At 35.5% G+C, this 26080-nt stretch overlaps 1 long non-coding RNA gene across 1 annotated transcript in view; it reads right to left on the bottom strand.

Moving 5' to 3' along the window:
- Positions 1-543: 543 nt before the first annotated feature.
- LOC116339251 overlaps positions 544-26080 on the bottom strand; it is a 37299-nt gene continuing 11762 nt past the window's right edge. The window contains exon 3 of the long non-coding RNA XR_004200969.1: positions 544-583. This is a non-coding gene — a long non-coding RNA (uncharacterized LOC116339251). The remainder of the gene's footprint in view (positions 584-26080) is intronic.

Here is a 26080-nt window from a genome sequence, read left to right as displayed (position 1 = left end):
ACGAATCTGCGCAATGTCTGGAGTGAATTTGCTAGCCGCTTGTATATACACACAATGGTCATTGAGAAAATGGCTAGTACACGTTCTGGATTGTTGATTCCATGAGCTTTTGGAGAACGTGCCGCTCGCATATCGCCATCGCACTAACCGAATGCGATTGAATAATAGTAGACATTAAATAAACCACACGGAAAAACAAATATCAAGTAACCGAGAGAAAGAAGAAGAAGAAGAAGAAGAAGAGAAAAACGCACCGCTCTTTCAAACCCAAAAACTAAAGAAGATTATTCGATGATATGATATGTATACTTCTTTGTAGCGTGGTTTTTCATTCATTCATGCTCCATGAAGTGTGGGCAACATTTATACGTGATTATGAAATATAAATGAAACGGCAATTAGAAGTTCGGTCATGGAACAACAATAAATGAAATGAAATTCGCTCGTTTATCGAACGATTGAGTGTCGTTTTGTTCCTCTTCCGAAAAATATTATTACCGTTTTTGTATTTGTGTTATTATTGTTCGAACATAATGGTCATACATACCGTTGGGTTGGTGTTGTTGTCTGCAAACTCAGCAATCTGTAACAAGATAAAAAAAAACAGAGAAGTGATGTGGTTAATGGATGCAAATGATTTACAAATCGATGCTTAATGTATTTTCAGACGCCATTTGACGAGAATGGGCCCAACATATTAAATCGAATCACTTTTTCTCATTCGAAATATTGGAAGTTAGATCAACCGTTATGCTGAAGATAACAAAGTTAAACGGATGCTCATAAACTAAAACTGTAATCAAATTGAATGCCAATGCTTATGTATGATGAGTAACAACAAAAACACAACAGTACACACACACAGAGAGAGAGAGAGAGACCCAACACACACTTTTTTGTCAAATATCTGTATCTACATAATTTATGATTTAACATCATCGATCCGACGACACACACACAGAGAGAAAGAGAGAGAGAGAAATACCGATGACCTGCATCGATGATGTGCCAAGCCACTAATCTAACTATTCTTAGCTTAACAACTGCCGATGAAAAACCACTGAATTTAATTAAAAACCGAACAACATGAACAGCAGCTGCTGTTTCCATTGCTTCTGACTTGAACGTAAATGAATTTTCGACATTCTTAAATTCATATTTAAATACTCGGAAATGTGAATTGGGAATGAGTGAAACGCATCGATCAGAAAGCACATTCGGAGATATCAGATAATAACAAAGGCGACGACATTGCTCGCATTAATTCAGTGACTTGCCTAATTTTCTTATCCACATTCTTCTCTTGCATGTTGATCCCTTTTTTCGTTGGATTGATCTTTTGTTGTTGTTGAGCATCGATTTTATACGAAAGCAAAATGAAAGAAAGGGAAAAAAATACAAAAATTACTCGCTGCCAAGAATTGTAATCAGACAAATTCAACAAATTTTAACTCATTAGCTAGTTTGAGAAACGAATCGATTTGCATCAATGTCAAGCATCAACTCCGACAAAATCCATGCAAATGCATTTAGCATTTTAATTCTTTCTTTCATTCGTTTGCCGGATGGTGTGTATGTGTTTCGATTGTTTTTTAATCATTTCATTTATGGAGTTGCGATTGAAGTTCAAAAGATTTCTAAAAAAAGTAGAAATCGATAAGAAATAAGAAAAAAAACTACACAGACAAAAAACGAAATCAATGGAAACCAAACAACATGCGTGCCCAGATAAAGACGAATAAGCATATCAAAAGAATTGGTTATTTTCCATTCTCTCTGGCTTCTGTGCTCTGTTAAGAATCACAAATATGGCAGTCTTAAGAGTCATGCATGAATTTTTCTCTCAAAATATTCACGATGCTCTGAAAAAGAATACGAAGAAAATCCGAAGATCGAGTAAAGGCATTTTCAGTCTAAATCCCGTTTGATTTGCTTCTTTTTTTTGCGGTTTTTGTTCACTTTTATCTATATGGTGCCATAACTGCGTCAAGATTTTCCAAATTTCATTCTCTCAAATGGATCAAATGCGACGACATTCACAAGAAATATACAATCGAAAAAGAAATGATAACATTTACACAGCTCTTTTGTACATGCATGAATGTGAAAATTATTATTATCATTGCAAATCCAAAAGTGAATGAATCAAAAATATTATTTATGATAATAATTACGAATCTTATATTCATCACTTGCCGTCATTTTCATTGGAAACTATCTTAAATGTATTTATGTAGTTTATTTTGTGAGAATGAGTTTTGAACGCATTAACGATAATGCCACGTGTGTGCATTGGCATTTTGGAAACTTTTCGCTTTCATTATTTGATGGGATTTTGGGGTATGGCCAAATTTGAGCAAAATACCAAGTTTTTCAATCGAAAATATGTTTGCGTGTGCTTACATCAGTTTTCGGTTCGAATGAAATCGAATTATATGTTCCACAGGGAATATATGTCATACAAGAGCCGAATATACATAATTCGGTGCACGAAAACCGATGAAAAGTGATGGAGAAAAGAAAGAGCAACCTCAGCAGAATCATCAACGGAGAAAAACCTAATACCATCCAAATTCATACATGAAAGAGGATTATCACAATGTGGAACAGAGTTCGACGCATCCGAATCTATTTTGACGATGATTATTAATACTGTTATTGTTACTTCCCATATAGTTGTGTAATGTTGAAAAGTTTTCTTTTTCTTCGTGTTTCTGCTGCTGTTATTTTAATGTTATATGCTGCGTAGTTTTTGATGCCGTTCAGTTGTTGTTGCTGTTGTTGTTATCTTAATTGCATTTTAATCTTCTAATAAAGCGTATGAGCAACGATTGCCGAGAATGTTCGCACTGAGTGAATGTGGCATGCGTGTGCTCTCGTTGTATGTTAGACAGGCAACAGTAAATTTATAGAGAGGAAGACGAGAATAAAAATTGATTGTACGCATTACATTCATGATATCCGTTCTCGTCACTTTTCGCTTTTCGATTTCGAGCACTGGGGATTGAGATATTCAATTTCATACTTGATTCGTTATGTGTCTCATTGCGTCTTTTGTTTCTTTTTTTTTCTCGTTCATATGCGAGTGAATCGTTGTTGTTGTTGATGTTATATTTTGAAGCACGTTGCTTATTATTCGAACAGAGCACGAGCCAAATCGTGTATGAAAATGCGAATGAAAGTAGCGTTTACGCCAATGAAATGAACATAAACACACACACACAGTGTCACACACATACACTCTTGTGTGTATAATGTAATAATATAATATAGTCGCTGGCAACGGATCTCATGAGAAACAAATGCGACCACTTTGCGTGTCTTATTCCCTTATCCCTGTCGCAAAAGTAAATATTCAATCGGTCTTTTTGCAACAGAAGCAACAACTCGACCGACAACAACAACCGACAGCAAAAAGATTGACAACTCATAATCACTGTTTCGTGCACGAGACATTCAACGTCTTAACATTGGATTCCCTGGAAGCGAAATGGCACTCACTTATTCGACTCGTTCGCTTCGTTTCTTTCTCTTACTACTTACACATTTTTTTTATGTATATCGTCGCCACCAATTTCATTCATGAATGTATATGAACAACGTGAGCATGAGCAAAACGAAAAATTACGATTTATATGCATTTTACCATATAGTAAACACACATTCAGTGTGCAATACTTAAATGGATGTACTGATAACATTCACGCCTCAGTTGCAAATATGAACAAACGAACGAACGCATACATATTTTTTTTTCTTGTTTTCATATTTAATAGAAGAATTAGCATAATATTTGGTTCAATCAACGCGCGCGCACTTCAATGTATTTACACACAAAACTAAACGACATGACTGACAATGGAAAATCACAACAAAAACACTACAGTTAAGTAGCAGTTAAATTGTGAATGCGTATCATTGTACGTGCAGTGTATATGTTGCGAAAAGATTTTAAAGAGAGACGATTTTAGAGCTCAATGTACCAAGTCAACATCAAACAAGCAAGCAAAAAACACACACATATTAAATGGACAAATGAATACGAGCGCGCACAATTCACATTTTCATGAATCAAGTCGCTTAATACAGACAATGCATATGTGGAGTAATATCGAAACCGAACACGAAGATAATTTCATGTAAATTGTTCAGTTTTTGGATATTTGGATGTGCGCGCGCGCACACGCGAACGACCCAGCAAAATAAATGTTATTTGTACATGAAATTTTCATTCGTCTTTATATTCAACGAGAGATGATTGCGATGAATCCAGACCGAAAAGTAGTCGACCGTTAACAGACAGGAAAATTCGGTGGTCTACTGTATACAGTACGCGATACAAACATAATGTGGGTACAATGAACACCCAGATGCAGTTAACAACATTTACAGTAGCTATTTGGTGATGGTGTCCGCGACCAAACACAAACCAACACATAAAATCAACTAAATAAATATAGAAATAAATGATCGCACACGACATTGCAAGTGAAAACTTGGAATTGTTTGGCCCATATGCATATGTGAAGAGAAAAACACAAAGATGAATGCGAAAAAAAAACACCGAAATAAACACACGAGAAATAATAACAAAGTTGCATGTAGAATTTAGATTCTTGTGTTTGCGTTTGTCTCTTCTCGAGAATGTGTGAAACGCGTTGGGTTTTTTAGTGTCTTTTTGGGTTTTGTTTCGGTATTCGATCGACATTCAGTTCACTTTGAAAGACACACGGCGTGTGTGTGTGCATTGTCCACGCGTGATAGATGCAAATGTGATGTTGATGTGGGTTTTTGCATATATGCATCGTACACATTTTCTCAAGCATTTTTTACGACTTACTCCTCATTCCATTGGCACCGAACAAGGGATTTTCCACCGAAAATGTTCGTCGTTGGCGCTATATTGCTGCTGCGGTTATGGTTGGTGAATGTTATTGCTTCATGTTCAGTACGTTTATATGCTTTTCATAAGCGCATTGCAAACAAAATGTTCCGTTCTCTCGTTGCTCGGCTTTATAAATATGTGCGGTTTAATAAATACGTACACCGTGTACTGGGAATGCGAGAGAGAGAAAGAAAGAGAGAAATAAAATTGAGTGTGGTTCAATGTATGTGCAACTGTGTATTGTGTGAGTCGCGTTCAATGTTCATTTTGGTTTTATCATATTCCATATTTGTGTAATTCCTAGTTTACCGTTTATAGCCTCCCATAATCATGTGTACATTCGTTGTTTTGCAACACACACAATTTTCACATCCATGCCAATGACAATGTTACCAAAAACCCATTTTTCGATATGTACAATATGAAAGTGAGGCACCGCACAATTCACAACATTTCTCTGTCGCACACTTGAAACTTTATTTGATGGCTGCGATGTGTTTGCCTGCCTTTCATTCTGCAGGTTTCTACTAGAAAAATGTGGATCATAATTTTTCACGAGTACGATTATGAAACCAATATTATGCCGCTATTGTCGCTGTTGATGCTGCTGCTGCTGTTCACTGCTGTTGTGCCTATGACAGTGCCCTTTTTTTGTATGAAAATACATTGAAATTGAAGTAACTGGAGCAAACCGAAATGTATGTGTATCAGTACTCCCCCCCATTCCGTTTGTAATGCATTTAACTTCATTTTTATCAAGCCAAAATGTCTGTATCTTCCTCAGTGATTAAATTAAAAAATTTGCGAAGAGATGTGTGGAACCGCACATCGGATTTAAAATGATACATTCAAAATTCACTTTATGTTCTCATTTTTCTGTTTGCCATGATTCGACATAAACATAGAACACACACAAACACACAGTCAGAGAGAGAGAGAGAGAGAATGGCAGAAATTGGGATTATGGTTTGGTTTATACTTTCACAATTCAGCCCTTTTGCAATCGGATTGAATGTCATTTCATGTACGAATGAACATCCACAAATGATGACAACTGCGGTATATTCAATCTATGTGTGTGTTTGTAAATGTGCGCGTGTACTGTATGTTTCGAATAATTTCAAATAAAAAACAATTTTTCTGCAATCTTTGTAAACCTTATGCGGTTTTTTCCTGTCTTAATTGCTGAATTTTCGCATTTTTCTCTCTTCATTTTTCAGAAGGCTCAGACCAAAACATGATTCTGTTTGTATATTTAAACCATTTTCATTTTTCGTACAACGGAAGAAACTTAGATAATTTCGAACATATTTGAAATGTTCGAATTGGTTTTAAATCGAGATTATTCCACAAAGTCAAATGCATACGTTTTAGACAAAAACATATTCAAAGCAACATTTTGTCTTTATCGTTTTTATCGCATGTCTTTCCAAAACTGAAAATAGATTGTATTTTGAATTTGTTAGTTAACGACCTACGGTACGAAAGATAGATGTACAATGTTTAAAAGACAAAAGCAAACTTCCGAACATCTCATTGTGTATTCTCATCTTTCTTTCTCTCTCTGTGTTTGGTTCATTTCTAATTCTACTCATTAGATTAAGAGAATGTGATATAATATAGTGGAAAAAGTTTAAGATCTTAAGCCCTTTGAGCTGAGGCGCTGAAAATGCCCCATTCAACATATTTAAACGAATGTGAATGAACGGTATGAATGAATGATAAAATTACACTCGGATTTGGAGACGTCATGTGTGTGTGTGTGTGTGTGCGCTCGCGCGCGCTCTTCGCAACACCATAGCAAACCGAAAACATTCCTCCAATAGATTTATTCGGAATGTTTGGAATTAACTTGTGTCAAACAATAAAAATATCTCTTAAAACGAACAAAAACAATTCGAATATGAACAAAAATAACTTTCTCCTCTTTCTTTAACTCAATTCAATGCACATCGAGATGTGCATCATTTTATGCTGGTGCGTTTATATTCCAAAGATCGATACGTGTCATCGTTTGTTTCCTTTGACTGCATGCGTACGTATGTTGCAAACGTGATCATTATTATGTAACAAACATCGGGGTTGCCGTTTAGGTACGCATTTCATTTTAAAGAAAGGATTTTTCTTGGTTCATTATTCTTTTTCTCTTCAGTCGGTGTGTGTGTGTGTGTGTGTATGCGCTCCGACATTTTAAAGGTATGAACTGAATATTTATTATTGTACACCGTAGTACACAAATAAAATTATCTTGCATTTTAGTTGTCATTCCCTCGTTTTTTTCTCCCGTGTTTAAGTTTGTCAGTTTGTGAAAATAAATGATGAACCAAATGTCATTTTTTTTTATTTCGTTTCATTTTGACTGGGTTCTGTTTCTATTTTGAGAGGCCACAAATTTGGGACTTTAAAGAGAAAAAGAGACGATGAAATCGAATGAAAACGCACAAAACGCAACAAAACACACGTATTCACATGTGTATTATATGCGGTTTGAACACGAACAATTTTTGCCTTTGTTATTTCTAACTCGGTGTTATTGTGCTTTCGACACGCTAATCGTAGGTAATAATGAACGAAGCAATGTTCATTCTTTCATGTTCTATGTGCACTGTGTGTAAAACATGGTTGCACGATGTCAGAAAAATCTATTTAAATTGTTATTTCTCTCACTATTACAACTCCAAAAGTTAGTTAAAATATGCGTACTGTATAACCTCAGCCTCTTTTGTGTTCGAACTAGCAAAGATCATAAGGTATTTATGTGTGTAGATATTTTTAAATTATGCAGAAAAAAACAAACAGTTTACTTATTATTCCAAAGTGTTGCTATCAAAAAGAGTAAGTAAAAGTCAACATATCGTATTTTAAAATCGTTTATCTGTCTACACATGGACAATAGGAAAATCGTTTAAAATAAATGATTTGACATTCAAAAATCGATGTTCTTTTTATTTCTGTCCTCCTGCATTGAATTTATTTTCGAACAAAAAAAAAACAAATCATGTTGAATTTATTTGTCACAATTTCGATACAGAACGAATTTCAACAAAATCATTGAAAATTCCAATATTTTTTTCGGTCGGTCAATACCTTTACGTCAATTCGAAAAGGTGAGTAATGGATAGAGAATTCATTGGCTCGGCGTGTGTAAATTTATCGATTCATTGAATTCTCATTGCGACCTAGAAAACTTGAAGCAACAAAAAAAGACGAAGAAAAACAACATGGACAGATAACAATTCAGTTTCGTGCGTGGTTCGTCATATCATTTGAGAAGCAAATGTTTTTGAAATGGTCACATGAAGCACACACTACGTGCGAACAATAAGAGACTTTATTAAAAAGTCACTCTGCGTCTAATTCTCCTTTCTAACTCACATTACCGATAACAATAGCCACGCCAATAAGCAAACAAAAGGCACCTAAAACCAAAAGATACATCATTTTCAGTCATGTACCCATTCAATTGAGTTGAGAATGAGAGAATGAATTTATCACATGCCGATGAGTGTTGAACACGATGCATTGAACACTCTCAACGTAAAAATACCGATTGTCATAATTTCGATGTGGAATTGGCCGAAAAATGTGTGTTTCATCCAAATGAAACTGGAGTATAAAAAGAAATCACACATAAACCCCATCGGTCGGATTTAAGAAAATTGCTGTTTGCAAAATTACGCATATTATATGTATATGTTATGCGAATTTTATGATTCTATTCGATGCACATCCGTTTCTATTCAAATGCGAAAATGCAATTTATATTTGAATATATGCACATAAAAATATTGAAACTTTTATTATTGATTTATTATAGTTTTAGTGCATAAATTCCTAAAATGCTAACCAACTAAATTGACAAATGGGTTTCAGCCATTTCAAGCTTTTTGTTTTTTTTTAGTTTATTTTATGAAAAATTATGGATTGAAAAATATTGAAATATAGGAAAGTGGTCGCGCGCGCGTAACTCTCAACTATGATTGTGTCGAGGAATTAACAATTTTGTTGCTTTGTTTGTTATTTATTCTTGAACCCATTTTTTTTTATCTCTATCCATGAATTTTTTTGGAAAACCACTGCTTTTGTATCATTCTGTATAATTTGCATTTATACAATAAATATTTTCGTGCGGTGAAAACAGCAGCGCGTCAATAGTCAGTGAATAAACACACACGTAGACAAATACCGGAATTTGCCAAAGCCAAAGCCATAAAATGTCAAACATAAAAGTAGTTTTTATGACTTTGCTTCACATTTTTGATTATGTAAAATTTTGCAGCATATAGCAAAACATAAATAACATAAATGGGCATTTGAAATCGATCCTATATGTGCATCGGAAAGCGTCTCTATTTGCAATTTCGATGCAAAATGTGCACGCTTGCATTTTATAGTTTTTGGTTTTTATTGGCGCGTAACTAACACACACACACACAGACGATTCCAATGGAGAAAAAAGGGCAAATGATGGGCGAGTGCACAAGCAGCAAAAATAGAGAAAGAAGCAAACGAGAAAAAAAGTGAAGCAAAATCAATCATCAAAGTCACCATGAAGAAATATAACTTTTCGAATGCGAAACGAGTGGCTATTATTATTGCAAAAGATGCTAGAAAATACAACGACACAAAGGACGAATGTGGTGGTGTGACGATGGCTGCTTTTTTTCTCTCTCTTTCTCTCTTCCTCGATTCGGCCGATGATTGGAATGCAAATATAAATGCATAAAAATTAGCGATAAAAGCACAAAACTATGGAATGTCATAAGATGACGACAAACGACAACGAATCGAGAGAGAGAGAGAGATGGAGAGAGAGAAAGAGAGAGAGAGAGAGAGAGAGAAAAAACGGAGAAAGAAGTGTGGCGAATATTGGCGGCATGTGTGCTGATTGTTTTAAATATATGGTTGAAAATGCAACGAAAAAACTGGTGTGAGCACATATTGGATGTTAGTCATTACTTGTGTCGTCGAATATTGAAAAGCAATAAATTCATCAATTCCACGGCTATACACATTATTTCAGCTCGCGCGTACACAACATGGACCCAAAGAGAATAAAATTAACAAACTCAACAGACACACACACACACACTCATACACGGACAAAAGGCATGCAAACTAGTATCGAACTATCAATACAAAATGACATTAATGCGGTTGTTTTTTCAATGCACTTATGCATATATTGAAATTAATTATTATGTTCCGCGCTCGCACATGAGAACGAGATACAGCAAATTGAAAAACTGAATAACTGAATGTGTTGGTGAGTGATACAGAGAGAGAGAGAGAGAGAGAGAGAGAGAGAGAGAGAGCATAAGATAAATGATTAATGCGTTGTTGCCTGAAGTCTACACACTTAATACTCATATATGATATGGTCATACATATTTGGATGTAATACCTAATTTTGCGTTCGCTTGTTGCGATGTGTTTTTTTTTAAGCCGCACTTAACTAATCGAGCGCGCGGTATGTTTTTTTTTTGTATTTTGAAGAGCAAATGAACTAGAGTTACAACTGAAAGAAAAAAATTGTGCCAGCCAAATGGACAAAATCCAATAAAAACAATCGAAGCAAAAAGTTTTTCGGCCTTTATGGAAATCTGTTTTGACTTGTTGACTGTATACTGTTGCCGGTCGAATGAGTACGTGGTTCGTGCATATGCACATTGGGTTTACGCCTGCTGCATTCATTCAGGAATCTCAATGTAAATGTGTTAGACTATATATTCGAACAATGGTTGCGTATCCTAGCAAACTTGCAAAACAGAAAAAAAAAAACAAAACACAGAACAACAATGCACGAAAAACCTGGTCTCTTGGTCTGCTCACTATCTACATAAATTCAAATTCTGGGCAATAAATTATAAAAAAAAACACATACACACGACACGAGGGAAAAAAAAACAACGGAATAGAAAGAATTATGACACGAACGCAACTATCCAAATGGGACAAATGCTGAATAAAGGGCCATATACGCGCAAATGAAAACAAAGAAAATATACGCAGCAAATATTCAGAGACGTATAATAAACAATATTTATTATTTGTGTCAGTCGAATGTTTTAATTTACTTGTGCTATTGATTTCATTTACTTTATGATAATCATAAATTTTATTTTTGTGGTCTCATTGTTCCATTATTCGACAACTACCGAATTTCATTTTTTTTTGTCTTTCTTCGATTGCATCAAAAATGAGTGCGACGGTTTTTCGATGACGTAAATATCAAATGATGAGTTATCAAAACTATTATTATAACTCATTAAATGAGTGTGCTTCCACCCTCATCGTTCATCGTTCATCGCTTGAAGTTTTGTCTATATTGTTAACACATACTCACACTGGCCCGTGCTCTCTCTCTCACTCACACTCTCGCTTGCTCAGCATGTTGACACTATGCTGTGTCATTTTCGATTGAAGTGAAAATGAGAATCCAAAATGGAAATGAAATGCAACATATATATATGTATTTATTTACATAAAACCAATCAAATCCACATCAAAAAACAATTTTAATTATTATTTGGTTTGCATAAGCGTGGTGTCGGTGGTGTTGGTGGTGGTTCTGTGTTTTGCCTATTTCAAAGAGTGACAGTTTTTCCCTACCGGTTTGTGTACTTGCTTCTATGTGAACACATCGAATGAAATGATTTTTAGCTGACAATGGTGACAACGAGAATAACAACATGTCAGATTTTTCGGTTGGTGGTATGGCGGAGAAGCCATAAACACATTTGTTCACTCATCGAACAAATCATACGCGTGCACGCTTAACATCATGCAAGAGCATCCACTTCCTAATATGGAGAAAACACCCCTAATTTTATCTGCGTAATGTGAATTATTTGGAAAAAAGAATCAAGCCATTTCGGTTTTGTTATACAGTTCATTCTTGTCGTTTGCATTTCGGATTCCCTGAAAATTTCGAAATTGCATGCACACATTACACATACTCTCTCTTGGCTCTTTTTTGATTTGGGTAGAAAAGTGAACGCGATCAACGTGAATGTGTGTGTATATTCAAGTTAATTAACTAACTAAATATCAAGCAAACACGCACAATTGACGGAACACACCGAAAATCCTGAATGAATGACACATGATTCACAATTCAGCCAATTTCATTTGATTTTTATTGGGTTTCTTCCTAGCTTGCTTCCATTTCGAATGAGAATCACCATCAAACTTTTTAGTGTCGTCAATTTCGTCGTCTTTTGTACTCAGCATTTATACATGTGACAGCGGTTGAGATGGGTTCGCCTTTGGTTTTTGCTTCATGACATACCATCGTAATCGAAGGCAATCGACCGCTTTCAATTACATGTGTAATGAATCCGAGCATAAACTCGAACAACAAAGACGCTAAATCTTCCTTGAAAATTTCAAAACTACCAATTTCTCGCAGCGTACACAAACGCGTATATTAATCGAAACGACGGGTACCAGAGAGACACAGAGAGAGGGCGCGAAAGAAAGAAAGAAAGAGAACAAGAGAGTGGGAAAAATACGATCGACAGCCCGAAATAGAGAGCTACCAAAGTTAATTATGTCGAACCACATAACCACGATTTAGCTGCTGTGGCTCAAATTCAAATTCAACGCGCCGACCAAATAATAACGATAATATTTTTTAATGAAGCAGAAAAAGAGACAGAAACGAGAATTTAATTAATGACAGTTCCAACGCAATCAACAATAATTATTGTAATTGATTTCAATGAAAATACACACACCGAGCACAAGAGGCGGCGAAACAGCCAGAAAGATGGAAAGTGCGAATGAGTGAAGGAAAAAAAATAGCCGAAGCGACATAGTGAGCAAGAGAAGAGAAAAAAAAGATGACAAATTAAAAAAAGCACGCACTTTGGCGAAACGAATGCACTTGCGAGAGCAAAGATGAAAATTATTCGCTTGTGTAATGTTTAATGGTATGTTGTGGTTACGACATTCGTTTTTATAAAGGGCAATACCGCGCCGTCCAAACAAACGAAACACCGACCACACAGATTGAATGTTGCTGTTCAAGTACGAGCCTGCCCTTACTCTTAGGTTCTATTTCGAAGGCAAATTGAATGTACAGAAAAGTTGGAAAAACAGCTGGAGGTCATACAAAATACAGCACAAACAAATTAGAATTACAAAGTTCCGTTTAAATAGTTGAAAAGTGACAACCGCCAACGCCAACACCATCCACATCGATTCGTTGCAACATTTAGATTTCTAGCCAAATATCTATCAAAGTAAACAGACACTCTTTTATTTTCGCTAGAACTGTCCACATAGTCCATCATTTACACGTTTCTCTGGGCTTCCTCTATATATTTGGTAATTTTATCATTTTAAGGCGAATATAGTCGAAATGCACAGCCAAAATACAAAAAGTATATACTTTATGCCATCACCGAACACATTAAACTATTTGGTGATTTTGAATGAGAAAGATAGTAATGCGCTTTTCTACAAAACTTTTTGTGATACATAACAGGAATGGCGCAAAAGTGTTACATTGTAATCGGACCGTGTTGGCAGTTCAATGGCAAAAGTACCTGTACGTCACGGAAAAAAAGAAGAACTTAGTATTTACGCCAATGATTCGGTAGAAATTCCAAATCGAGTTGGTAGTTTGATGTTTATTCAGAGCAAAAGAGTCAGAGTTGGTGTGTGTGTCTGTTCGTGTGCATAGAGGTCGGGGTATATTCTTTGAGAGAGATAGACAGTGTCAAAAGTTCAAATTATCCAATTTCATTGCTAATTAGAGACTAAATAGAAACGAGTTGAAAATTACAAAGTCAACGAAAACGTAATGCGTCATAGACATCGTTGAACATCGGAAACAAACGTAGTTACAAAATATTGTGACTGTTGATGCTGACAGTGAAACATACCGTAACACAAGTAAGAGGAGAAGTGAGAGTTTATTGGGTAAAGGTGTTTTCTCTGCTTTTTCTCGCTATATATATATATTGTATGTGATACAAAGTCTCCCCATTTGTCGTTGCCGTCATGCTTGATGCGCTCGAAAATCATTCCACTTCGAAAGATTCAAATCATTCGTTCGTGAAAATGGTTATATGAGTGTAGTCTAGTATAGCAAATCGTATTGAATAACAGATCAAGCGCCGGATATCGACCGACCGGCACACATACACACACACACACACGTATACACAGAAAGATACTTTTAATTGACGAAAAAGTAACAAATTTTATTGAACAAATTTAGTTTTTGAATTTGAAAAGTTCTTGAAAACTTTTCATTTCCATCGACGACAACGACGACAACGACGACGCGAGCACTTATACAAAAGACACAAACACACACCATTTAGTTTTGAGTGACAAATTTAAATTTAACTCTTATTCCTCCCCATTCTTTTGTTGATAAATATACACGTTGACTATTTTCTATGGCTCATTAGATTTATTTGAATGATTTTTCCTCGTTTTCAAATGCTATTTTTTATTCATTGCGTTAAATCCTCACCTCCATCAAAACAAGCAAGCCCATATTTTTTTTTCTTGATCATCATCGTTGTAGTTGTCAGTGTATACATATCACCATATCGGTATTGTGTATTTTTACATTTTATTTTATTGCTTTTTAGATACGCGAGGATTAATCTGAAGTAGTAAAACAGTTTTGTAATGCAGACAGTTGTCGAATGAATTTTTATTTTCAAACACATTGCGTATCGTTGTAGTGTCTGTGTGTTGTTTTTTTTTATCATGTGTGTAATGTTATGTGTCGTCAGTTATTTTTAAATAAATAAACATAGGGATTGACAAAATTGATTAATTAGGCTTGTTCGTTGAATGTACTTTATTTGTTTGCTTTTCAGTACCATGATTTATTTACCGAACAGCCAAAAATGAACCCATGAAAAAAAAGCAACTTGTGTTTCTTATTTTTTTTTTTTTTTTGTTTTTGTTGTTCGTTGTCGTAAAATTGTAAAAAAGCATCGATGCACAACCAAATGATGGACACACTGAATTTATGCATTGGTTCATTAACACATGTCCTCATGAGCGAAACGATAAAGATAAAGTGAGTGACCAAACCATTTGTTGAACCACAGTAAATGAATTTGACCGCGTCGATCAACATGAGCTCATCAGACAGACACTCTCAAATCGATTGATCTCAATATATATCTATGTGACCATCTATGCCATCAATATAAATAATAATCAATCGCAAAAGAGTGAGCGAAGCATTTTTTATGTGGTGTATTTTGATGAACAATCGATTTCGGACACTCGAACTAACGCTCGGCATACGGCTGGTGTGAACGGTATGCATTGAGCTACTCAACATTGATTGTATGTTATTTTTCTCAATAATAGATCTTTTTTTTTGCTTTAAATCGTTGCAATTCGTGATATTTTTTTTATACTTAAATGGATTGCAATCAGTGAAGTTTATTTGCATGTGTTTTTATTATTCATAGTCGGGTCCGATTTTATTGCATGTACTAAGCGTTATCCATTTTAAAAGAGTTTTTTTCCCACTAAATTCAATAGACTTCAATTCATCGTCACTTTTTCATTTAGTAAACAGACTGAATTGATTTGAAATGAAGTGGATGATGGGCAACCATTGATCGAAGAAGACATTTTAAATGAATGCAAGAATACTCATTGAATTAAATAAAATGCCATTTTTGTAAACCATACTGTCCCAGTGTCCCTGTTTATGTGCAAGTTTGTGACTATGGTAAGAGATACATAAAGTGCAAACAAATAAATAAATAAATAAATAAAAAAAACAATCGATTGGTCGTTGATAACCGTGTATAGACTCGAAAAATGAGTGAACGAACGGGCGCAAGCAAGAGACCAAAATCGAAGGAAATTGAATGTTCTATGGATTTCCCTTTAGTGTGTATCATTTATCTTGATTTTCGATAATGTCACCGAGAGCCACATGCATGACTATACACATTTCATTTAAATCTTTCTTGTTCTCTCATTCGATATTCTCTCTCTCTTGCTCTCTCTCGTTTGCTCTTCTATGTGTATGTACACATTGCACAGCCGCAACATTTAATTCGATATTATTTATTGAACATTTTTATATAGAAATTGATTTTTTTTATTCGTTTTGTTTGGATGTTGAATTTTCACCGAGTATATTTTGGTGACAGTGTGTTCATTGTTCTTTTTGATGGGTTTAATATCGTGATGAACATTTATTGCTGTCAAAATGGGATTTTTCAATTTTCAAAGTGTATTTTCATAGACTTGTTTATGTACATATATTGTTGATTGCTATCATTAGCACATTTTCCATTTGCTGTGTGTGTGAAGTATGAACCTATCATTTAAACGATAATTGAATGCGATTTTCGTTACACGCAATTCGGGTTTGTCACTGTGTGACAGCAAGCATAACAATAACGAGATTATTGCAATCGAATGTCTGTGTATTTTGATCGATATGAAAATCATTGAAGTTGACTTCTGTATTGAAAACAATTTTATGAGTGTGTGTGTGTTGTCTCTATGTGAAAACAGAAGTGCATATCTATTGTCACCAAAAAATGGAACACGAAAAGAAGGAAGAGAAAATTTTAACCGCATTCTTACATCTCACACAAGGAATCAACAGCAGGCAAAAAAAAAAAAGGAAAACGCATATAACAACAGCACATGTAATCTTATCGGCTAACACTGAAATGAACAAACAAAAGATGGAAAGAAAAAATTGACATCGGGCCGACCGCAAATAAAGCCTGAAATTTGGTGCATTTTGCGGTTTCGAAAATGCATCCAAGTGAGAGAGTGAGAGAGAGAGAGAGCAAATGTACAACTTCCTTCTTGAAAACGTCGTGTCTTATCCTTCAATCAAAATGTGGCCTGCCATGCATACATATATATTTTTAAAAATCGAATTTTTTACATTCACAGTGAGTCAAAGGAGAGTGGCTACGTATTTTGACAGAGAAATAAAAGCAAACACACAAATAGAGAAGAGTGACAGGGCCATGATATACAGAGCGCAAAATGTCGGTGATTGAAGAAAGAAGAAAAAAACCACAAATAAGCAAACCAATCATGACATCGAAATGAGTAAGCAAGAGAAAATAGTCGAGAGAAAAAAGCATTGTATGTTTATTATATTTGATAAATAATTTAATACTGTTTGCTTATCTAAAGTAATGGCAAACACAGTTACTAAACAATATTAGTTCCATCCAGCGGAAAAGAAAATATTTGAACTAAACAGAATTCACGGGACGAAATGAAATTAAAAAAAGAAAGAAAGAACGAGCGCAAATAAAAACAAAAGCTGAAGACGCAGAGTTTCACAGAGTCATGAATGAATTCGGTCGTATCGAATGACAAAAACCACACAATACAATGATGTGATTTGAGTGAGTGTATGAAGCGAGCGAGCGCGAGCGAATCAATATAAATGAAATGTGTTGTTGTTGTTGCAAAATTCTCTTTTCAATTAAAGAGAATATTAGATGAAATTTTATGTCAACTTTGGTGGTTTAGGCGATTCAATTACATTTGCCACTTTTGAGAGTAAATGTGCCGCGCGAGCGTCAACGTTCGACCGAATAAAAATGCATCGTCTACAATACTGTAATCATGAGACATAGCAAAGGCTGATGCAGTGCACACACAACAGTAGATTTATCTCGATGTTCTTGTTTTATATTATATTCCAATTCTTTGCTTGCATCCATTCCGAATTGCCTGTTCCCATTCAATACATATTTTATTGGCACATTGCCGCCGCTGCCGTTAGTGTATTGTAAACGGCTGGTCGTACAATTGCCTCGAGTGACTTAAATACATGAATAAACAGAGGCGTGCTTGCATACATTCGCCACATAATTGTCTTTCAACGTGTAGAACAAACGGCTGAACGCCGCTTTTTGACTTTAAACAAACAGACGAAAAAAATGCGCTATATATTTCGCTGTACGTCGTACCACATTCTCCCCGTCGCCGTCGTCATCGTCGTTTTTTTTCTCTCTCGATTCCCGTGGTTAGTTCATGCATACATAGTTGTGTGTTATCGTTGATTTTTGTTTATTTTCCCATTGCAAGCGTTTTATAATCAACGCTTAAGCGATGATGAGAAGAAGAAAAAAATGAAACATTTTAACTGGTGGGATAGAGTGCGCATGAAAGAAAGAGAATACGTAAAATATCGTTTTATAATTATTTGCTTATAAACAAGCGATCACGTTTAAAATACGCATATCTGCCATTTTCAATCTTCATGCACATGTCACAAGAATAAAGAACACATCTCTTCACATTCATCACATACACATATTGTTTGACGTTAAAAAAGAATGATAACTTTTCTCTGTCGGTAAAAACTAACCACATATTATATATTATGTGGGTGAGTTTGTGTACTTTGCAAAAAATGATTACAAACTCAAAGAGTGAGTGAAAAAATGACGGAACGGACAAAGTGAGCTAAACCTGAGACACAGAGTGAATGAGACCTATTAAAATGTGGCAAAGGGCTAGGCAACTTGGTGCCGTATTTTTTTTTCACTCCATTATGACATTAATATGTACTTCAAAGAATCCAGTCGTCAATATGGTATGCGGTTTGATCTATCACATCTTTTGAATGCCATTGCAAAAATAGAAATACACACCGAAACGGAACGAACGAACAAACGCACACACGATTGGAATTTTAGATTCGTGAGACAGGCATGCAACAAAAATGAAAATATAAATAAAAAAAACAACAACTACAAATAACAAACATCGAACCCGAGAACCAACAGATTGAATATTTGAGAGAAACAATAAGAGAAGAAAAAAAAAAGTAACAACAAATAACTCTAGGCAACTATGTGCTTTGCATATGGCGGAAATTTTACCGGCCGGCTCTATAAATATATGATTTGCATCGGCAATACGGCAACTGAATGCCAACATACTGAGGAGGGCTGTAAATATTCTTCACAAACACACACACACGCACGCACAAACGTACATCGAATGTGCTTTGCTTTTGCCACCAGAATGTGTGCGATTGTGATTGTGTTTGCTAATGAATTATGACTGACGTCGACTTAAATGTATTGCAATCGAGGAAAAGTCTCTCTATCGTCCGTGCATATATAGATAGATATATATATTCCATTTGATTCCATTGCACTGTTTTTCAATTCCAGAAAATGTGCAATGCATGTGTACGTGAAATGCCGTGTGTGAGAGAGTTTGTTAACTGATGTGGGTTATGGCTCATTCAAATTTTCAAGTGGGAGATGACTAATGCGAATGAGACTGCTCAAACAGCGATAAAATTTATTATTTATTTGAAATGCCAAGCCTTTTTCGTTTAAAATTTTCTTTGCACAAAGTAGGAAAAAAACACACACACACACATGTTCGACTCAATATAGTTTTTGTTAATTATTTCGTTTACAGACGGTCATTGGAATTGTGCGCGCAAACATTTCCGAATGAAAGAGAGCGAACACACAAATATGGAGAGAAACACAAAAATACTACGCAACAAAATCGCATAATTCATGTGCCATGTGAAACTGTTAACGCACACGAAAAAAAAAATATTCTCAATATATGCTCAAAAATACGCACAGCAATCAGCCCATGAACCCTTCAAATTGATTCTCTGAAAAGCAAAGAACACTTCTGCTCTTCACAATCGCGTTTCGGGCAATTTTCAATTGGGTCGAACATTTTTAACTTGGAAATTAAGTCGAGCATTCATGTGTTGCCCACAGATAATATGCTGCTTTGGCAGAGACAGACAACAAAGGGAATACATAAAGATCAAATTACAGATGATCGGACCGAACCGGGCTGGGCCGGTACATTTTAAGTCTGCTTGTGGTCGTCGATGAAAAATGTAACACACAAACAATGTAATTTTTGACCGTTGACAGGATGGATAGTCCTGATATTTGAAACTCAAAAAACAAAACATACACACGCACAAAAAACTTATTATTTCGATCGATGAAAATACAAAACGAGTGGAAGAAAACAAAAATGTGTCTGTGTTTTTTTCTGTCTTCGTTTTTTTCATTCCGCAAAGCGCTTCACTTCAATTTATTGATGATCCGAGCTGTTCGCCTTTTCAGAGCTTCAAGTGTCAAAAAGATTTATGCGATTCTTCAATGTGATCGGTCACAATAAATTCAACGACGGATTGATAACATTCTTCTGAGAATTTCCATTCTTCAGAATTCAATATATGTGCTATGCAAAGTTCAATGTAAACGTTTTGAACGGCGCGCGAATTTTCATTGTTCTACCAAACAGATGTTTTTCATTTGGTTGGTTGTTTCGTTTTGTTTGAATTCCGGGTTTGGCGAATAAAAAAAAGTATGCGGCATTCTTTCATTAAAATACACTTTGTCGTGATGATGATGTCATTTACAAAACGATCGCCTAACAAACACACACACACACACACACACACACACACCAAACAAATAAACAATGAGCAACACCATACATTGTCGTTCGGTCCTTGAATATAAAATACTTAGAAGGGAGAAATCGATTTGTCTTTCGAAAATGAGACACACAGCGAATAGTTGCGATTCATGGCGATGCCGCTCAAGCTTATGGTGTGTTCAAGTTTTTTTGTATTCATCCCATTTGCAATGCAGTCGAAATGCTAATAATTCTAAGCACATGATCAGTCAGCAAACAACAAACAACAACAAAATGAAACAAAACGAGCGTCGATTTTTACAAATCACGCGCATTTGAATTCGTATCGAATGATCTGTGAACCGCACAGCCAGCCGACAAGACAAATAATATCAATTTGTTTAAATTTATAGCGAACCATAAATCATCGGAAAATATTTTTCAATTTTATGTTCCATCTCTCTGCTATTGAGCGCAAAATGCCAAAACGACCGAACGAAATCGCGTACATTGTTTTTTTTTTTCTTTCGTCTTCTATTTTTTTTTCTTCTTCTTTTGTTAAAACACGAGAGATACGGTATAGTAAAATGCAAAATCCGTAATAACCATATGCAGTAAAAAGCCATTGTATGTTGGAAGGTTTGCTGATTTTTCATTTTCTATGCGATTGTCGATTTCTCAAGTTAAGGCACAGGTTAAATTCACTAAATTAGAATCGATTTTCAGCCTATTGCACTTGCCTTTTGTCTTGGCATTGGGGGGCTTGTTCCTTTCTTCTACGCGATCATTTGCTGTGTGTGTGCGCGCACAATTCGCCGAATCGACAGATCCACTTCATTTCATTTCACATTTCGTTTCAATGTAAATCTTTGTTTCGTTTCTCTGGCTGCATCTTCATTAATTTTCATTTAACAAATACGCTTTATATAGTATATATATGTGGTGATTGTAATCTAATCTAAAGACGCGCCGTACCCGTCCATCGTCGTTTTGCATTTGGTTGCCGGGCAAAGAGGAAATGAACGTGAATTGCACAGCGCAACGAATCTGCATAAATCAAAATCCAAAGATAAACACGAAAATAATTGACCGAAATCGATTTTAATGGTGAAATCCAAACGAAATAAACTTTGCAACGAATTTTGTCGTTTTTCGAAAATTCCATCGTGAATTGATTGTGGCTTGCTTTTTCCATGTAATACAAACAATATTGAGACTTGCTTGATTTTGGCTTTTAGAGAATGTTGTTTTGTTTCTCTCTCTCTCTCTCTCTCTCTCGGTCGACATTTCATATGCTCCAATCACATCGATTTTGCATAGTGCACACACATTTCGACGAGAGTAAGAATAATAATGCCGTCGAAAAACATCATTTAGCTAACAATCTTGTTATTATCATGGGGTTTACGTGATGGCATAAGAAAAAAAGTGCATTTTAACTGCCGTTCGACTCTGGAAGCCAGCAAAAAGTAAGTGCAACGAACTTAAAAAACACTAAAAATATTGTGTCTTTTGTTAAAAAGCATTTTTCTTTTGTTCACCAAGCATGTGTGTGTGTGTGCTATTTACGAATCGAAAATTTCATATAATTGAATTTAAACAGATTGATGATTCGTCGAATCTTTTCATACCGTTCATCTGTCTTATTTTGAAGCTGGTGCAAAAAACGGTGAATGCACGCCAAACAATTTTTTTTCCATCGTTTTTTTTTTGTTTATACATTCAAGAATATGTTTGGCGTATTTCTCTCTTTCTATCTCTACGCTATACCAAATTTGCATATCATTTTGCTTTTCTGCATATTTCTCCCTTTGTCTTTCTGCGCTTTTCAAAACTGACTTGGCGAATATTTGCCAACATTTCCTGCTTTCTTCTCGCAAAAGAGAATATTATTCAGTTTGTTGTTGTTGTTTTTTTTTCTCAACGTATTGTATATTACTTTGCAAAGCACAGGAAAATTAGATTTGACAGTCAATTAAGGGGCCATGTAAAAGAGATAAGTATGTTGTTATTTGCACTTGATTTTCACTTGTCTTGTATTTTACGTGCGCGCAACACCAATCTCACTTGCTTATTCTGTTGGAAAATCTACGGTTGTTGAGGCGTTCATGATTTTGATGTTGGGTGTGTATCGGGCGCCCATCGATTTCAAATAATTTTATGATTTGTATGAAAGAATTTAAAATGTAAATTCAATTCGTTTCCATTTCTTTTGCGCTATCGATTTACAGCGCTGTATGATAGGCGATGGCATTCGTTGCCAAGTCGAAATGTGTAAAAAAAGAGAAATACACAAGTGAGAATGTTTTTTTTTGTTCTCCTCTTCCAAATGGATCAACATCTTCTCTGAGCCAAACAACACGATGGATGATTGTGAGAAATTTCGTGATTGATTCACGGGAAAAGTATAAGACACATGTTAATAATATTATTGTGAAAAGGATTGGCACATTTTTTAATAATATTTGAATCTATCGAAGATCTGGTTTTGAAATGTTGTTTAAATTCATTCGAAAAATCGTTCAAGTGTTTAAAATCAACTCGCTCGGTTTACTTCGTTTAGCAATATATTTCATCTTCAGCAAGGAATGTAATGGTGTTAGGCGCAGATGAGAAATGACAAAAATTGCATGAAAAGAATAGGTTTCGATAATGGAAGCCGTTTCTTGTGTTTTTTTTTGTTTGTTTGATTCGAATTCCCCGTTAAGTGAATGTACAAAAACGTCAAGTGAGCAATGAGAAGAAAAGTGAGCGAAGAAGAAAAAAATCAGCAACACGTTGACGACGATGAAATTAGAAGACGTATGCCTGTCTAAGCGCATTAGTCTTGATGATGTCGATGCCAACGAATAGGCGATGATTTGTATATATATATATATATATATTTCTATTGAAAACGTGCTCGCGCTAATGTGTGCCCGCGCGCGCGCATGCTCTTTTTCTTCCATCGAATCGAACGCTCAAGTAACCAAAGGTATGAAGCTGTAAATAAGTGAATACGGACAACAACAACAATCCACGATGGATGCAAACATTTGGATATATTAATGGTAATTGAATTGAAATGATGGAGATCAACACTGTTGCCATTAATAAATGGCAACGCTGTGATCTCCAAGACAGTTTGTCAGAAATCGTGAAAAATAAAGTTTATGAATGTGGTGGCAACTCTCTTTTGTCGTGCACTTTTTGGCTCTCGAAAGTCATTTGATTATTGAAAGCGCGTTGACTGAATAAAGGAAAATACACACAGAGCCACATATATACGAAACAAGTTGAAAATCGGTCTGCCGCTTTTTAATTTTAAGAAACAAGCTGTAGCGAAGCATTTAATATGGAACGAAAGTAGAAGACGAAAAAAGTTTACTTGAAGTAAAAGAAGAGAAAAAAAGACACTCGGCAAATTTGAATATGAATACTTGCGCGCGCGCGCGCGATCGCGAATGAGCGAGCGAACGCTGAACGATGCAATTAAAGCAGTCTTGCAAAACGCCAATTGTGTGAATTTATGCCAAACGACGTTTATCCAAATCAATTTGGAAATGTTCGCTTTGATGGCTTGGCTATATGTATACTACAAAACGAATCAGGAACATTTTTTGTTTGCCTCTTTATTTGGATGTTTGCTTCACTCACCACATCTCTCAGAAATTGGTTGCAGCTGCATTTTTGTAACTTTAACGTTTTATTTTTGACTCTAAATTCGTTTTAATTTACATAACTTATTTGCGTTTATTTGCGTTTTTTTATATTGTTGTTGAGAACAAAAATGTTGTGGTTGACGTTGATTTTCCGAATTTAAAAGCGTTTGCTGGTTTTGCCATTACCCACACAGCAACCGATGACAATGAAGATATCTCTCTTTTAAAATGTCAAATATGTGCAAATTTTACCCGAAAAAAAAAGTGCTCAAACAAATATTGGTCCGTCGATAAAGTAAATCAGCAAAGCATGACAAAAAAAATGTGTATATCGACCCAGAATAGCGAAAAAAAGGCACCGGCGCATATAAAATAATATTTCTCTATTCAGATTCATTAAAAATGGTAATCACGATGAGTGCGTCACAGATGCGGTAATGGCAGCGATGAACATGTGGTATTGCTCACTCTCTTTCTCTTTGTGCATTTCAATTTCGGTAACTGTTTTACCACACTTGCGCCATCGACTCATGTGAACTAACGCAGCAAAAAAAAAAAGAGTAAATGAGTGAGTTGAACGAAAAAGCGTGAACTATGCACTCGCGAAAAAAAGCAATACGATTTCAACACACACGTTGTCTATGTGTTCAATGCTTTGAATGACGAATTTTTTTTTCGCCATTTTTTCGCCGTTCATCATGTTATTACTGTTGCCGTATATTTTTGACCATTTGTGTGTGTATTTCATCACCATTTTGGCGTGATGAATTGCTCATCGCTCCCTATGAAATGCACAGCACGCACACACACATTCGATAAGTAAATCGGTTCTTTCCTGTCTCGACGATACTCAACAACAGTCGGTGCAGTTTAACATGCGCACGCTTTTCAGCATTAAATTCAATATTTGCATCATACAGCACATATTTCATATTTTCAATTAAGTTATTTACTTTATAATTAAATTTTGTGTCTGCATGCAAAACTAATTGTTGCTTGCTTTGTGCGTTTGTTGGTACATGCGAATAAATTACGCGCTATAAACCGTACACACAATATCTCTCGCTCTCTCTCTCTCTCTCACTTACAGTAGCCAAATAGACAGAGAGTGCAGTGAGTGCTTTTCATCGAGAGAGTGCATATCGTGAGCACGATGAATCCATTTGATCATGAGAGAGAGAGAGAGAGAGAGAGAGAGAGAAAGAGACATGGTGCACCGAATGGTGTGCACTTTTTTTTTGTTCTGTTGCCACCCAAAACATGCCAACCAATCTACTGTGTGTATGTGGCCGTTATACAATGCCAGATATGGGGTTTTTTTGCAAGCCGGAAAATTTTTGTAAGTATGTATCTGGTGGATGTGTGGTGGAATGGTGCATTCACAAAGCATTTGAAGCGGTTCAACGCTTCCGCATGCTATAGTGTCTCAACATTCTTTTTTGTTTATCATTGAGGCCTCTGCATTTCTGCTTTTGCCTATATTAATAGCATTGCTTTTTTCGTCTCTATATTCTGATGCGATTTTATTATATCATATCCATATAGCGCTTTGCCTACCCATTTTTTTCTGCATTATATGTGTTTGTACTGGACTCGAAAGGTTGTTGATGTTATTCGGCTGTTGTTTTTGTTATTGTTGTTGTTTTTTTTTATTCGACTCTTTGGTCGGCAATTTTGATTTGAATATTTCAAGTGAACGTGTGCCACTGTGCAAATTTTGATTGTTGGCCATCACTGTTGCCGTCATATTGCCACTGCTGTTGCTACTGATCGTTTTCAACTTTTGAAAGGTGTTCATAAACACTCTCATACTTTTGTACGCACACAGCATATAGTCAAAATGTAATTGAGTTCTCTCTGTGTGTGCGCTCTCGTTGACCGACTCGTTTCCTCTCTTACTCATTTTCAACTTTTCACTCTTGGCGATGGTAATGAAGTGTTAATAACATTTTCGCATACCACTCTGTATCGTTCTATTTGCACTCATGTTCAGTTGTTGTATGTGTGTGCCTTTTGTTTTGCATGTTTCTATTTCGGTTCATAAAATTGTTTTCGAATTAAATGTTTTTCCATTTGCTGATAAAATTATTGGGCGCACGAGACTTTAAAGCATTGTACGGGCGGAGAGAAAAAAAAGTACCCACACAGACTCACT

This window comes from Contarinia nasturtii, unplaced genomic scaffold, assembly GCF_009176525.2.
Source record: "Contarinia nasturtii isolate CC-2019 unplaced genomic scaffold, AAFC_CNas_1.1 Cnas_scaffold_493, whole genome shotgun sequence".
Classification (NCBI taxonomy): domain Eukaryota; kingdom Metazoa; phylum Arthropoda; class Insecta; order Diptera; family Cecidomyiidae; genus Contarinia; species Contarinia nasturtii.
Note: the sequence above shows the minus strand (reverse complement) of the source record. Positions and strands in the feature narration are given on the sequence as shown.